The sequence below is a fragment of the Austrofundulus limnaeus genome, unplaced genomic scaffold, assembly GCF_001266775.1.
Source record: "Austrofundulus limnaeus strain Quisiro unplaced genomic scaffold, Austrofundulus_limnaeus-1.0 Scaffold47, whole genome shotgun sequence".
NCBI lineage: Eukaryota > Metazoa > Chordata > Actinopteri > Cyprinodontiformes > Rivulidae > Austrofundulus > Austrofundulus limnaeus.
Genome location: NW_013952449.1, coordinates 2,437,898 through 2,440,415, shown reverse-complemented (window position 1 = coordinate 2,440,415; position 2,518 = coordinate 2,437,898).

Here is a 2,518-nt window from a genome sequence, read left to right as displayed (position 1 = left end):
TATATAGAGTCTCTTGTAAGAATTATGGCATGAGGGACCTTCTATCTCTGCATCTTTGGATAAACAGCTGATCTGCTGACCTCAGAGAGTGCTGCTGTGGTACATATGGCTACAGCAGTTCACAGATAAGAAGGGGCATGACTGATCCGAAATTTGAAAACAAATATACATGAATTCAGAAGTGAACTGAAATCAAATAAATGGAAGCCAAAACTGGATAAAAATGTTTTGTTTTTGTTTTTTTCTTTTGACTGCACTAGAGTCCCAAACAGGTCAAGTTTGTTGGAGATTTTAAATGTACCTCAGGTGTGATCACATAATTATTTTTTGTGTTTCTGTAATATTCATGTGGCAGGCATGTAGAACGTGTAGTTGTTATGGTCTGTGTCTGCGTTTGTGATGATTGGAGGTTTTTGCTGTTCACTTTCTGCTTGGTTCCTGCTCCTAATTGCACCACCTGCGTGCAATCTGCCTGATGACAGCCTGGGCTTTAAAAGTGACTCCAGACTGATGCATAACACCATTTTGGTAGTGCTCAAGCCATTATAGTTATTGAAAGTTTTAAAGTAATCTTTGCTAACCTGAATGTGTTTTGCTCTTTAAGGAGACCGCTGTCATTGAATCGTCTGGAGTTTTTGGTCTGCCCAGGAAACCATCTAAAGGAACCAAGGAGGATTGTTTATGCCACTCTGCCTGAAGAAACTTTTGAACCTCTCAAAGGAAACCTCACCTCAAAGCCAACTTATTCTTCTAGAACCTGTAAGAAAGAATTTTCATTACATAAAGATATTTATCATTCATGATCCTATCCTCATTGAAGACTCACCTGGACTCTTCCCCTTTTTTCAGATCCGGACTTGTACATTTTCTCCTTGCACTTGTAAGTAAAATCACTTTTTCATCTGCCTCCTGTGTTTTGGTTAACCAGTTCCACTCATTGCCTGACTATTCTGAGTTTATGTCAGTGTTAATGTTTTATTTTGGTTCTATTCTGGTTTTCTGTCTTGTCTTTTTCTGTTTACCCCCTCCTGCCTGCCTTTGCTCCAGCCCCGCCCACTCTCACCTGCTCCTCCTGTTTTTTTCCAAGGTGTTTCTTGTTTTCTCGGCCTTTATATTCTGTCCTGTCTTCAGCGTTTGTCTGATCATTGTGCTTTTTACTGCCTGTGATGGTTCCTTGTCTTGTCATGCCATTCCAAATGAGGTTTATTGTTTGTTTGGTTTGTTTGTTTATTTATTTTTATTTTTTGGAGTTCCACTGTCAGCATGTTTTGTTTCATAAATCTTTACTTTTGCCTTTTTGAAGCTGCGTGTGCCCCCGGGTTCTTTCTTGCCTGAAAACTAACAGTAGTTGACTCCTGATTATTGGTTAGAGCTGCCAGTGATGCTGAACAAGAAGCAGGAATAAAATATCGATAAATGATTTATCTTCACATAAACTTTCAGATGTTTTAATAATCACAGAATAAAATTAAAGTTGTCCACTCAGTGTTCAAAGCTCTAATGAATAAATAAATGTCCTGTAATAACAGAAACAGATCCTAATCTGTAGGAAAAAACCAATATTTATTTAGCTCATCTGTCATTTTATATTCATTCAAAACATCATAAAAAAGTAACACTTCCTTCCAAATGTTCAGAGTATGTTGTTCAAATCATAAGATGGTGGACCTGATGGGCAAATAAATAAAACAAATGCTTTATGATTAAACTGAACCCACCCATGTTCACCTCCAGTTTCTACTGGGAAATACTGAAATTTTAATTAAATAAAAAACACAACTCCTTGAAAAACTATAGTGGGGTGTTAAAGTTTGGGCTGCCTTGTTAATTTTCCTGATTTACCTTTATAAATCATTGTTTGGATAAAATCAGTTAAAAATATCATATAGGGGAAAAACAGTGATATTTGAGAAGTGAAATGAAGTTTATACGATTTACAGAAATTGTGCAATAATTGGTTAAACAAAATTAGGCAGGTGCATAAATTTGGGCACTGTCATTTTGATTTCAAAACCTTTAGAACTAATTATTGGAACTCAAATTTGGTTTGGTAAGTTCAGTGACCCTTGACCTTCATACTCATGTGACTCCAATTATGAGAAAGGGTACTTAAGGGAGGCAATTGTAAGTTTTTCTCTTTGCATCTTCTCTGAAGCGTCACAGCATGGGAGTCTCAAAACAACTTTCAAACGAGCTGAAAACAAAGATTGTTCACCGTCATGGTTTAGGGGAAGGATACAGAAAGCTATCTCAGAGATTTCAGCTTTCAGTCTCCACTGTGAGAAACATTGTGAGAAAATGGAGGACTACATACACAGTTCAACTGTAGGCTGAAAGTGGCCGACCAAGACAAATCTCCAATAAACAGAAGTGAAGGATGTTGAGAACAGTCAGAGTCAACCCACAGACCAGCACCAAAGACCTACAACATCATCTTGCTGCTGATGGAGTCAATGTGCATCGTTCAACTATTCAGCACTGATGAAACTAAAATAGAGCTATTTGGGCAGAACAAGGG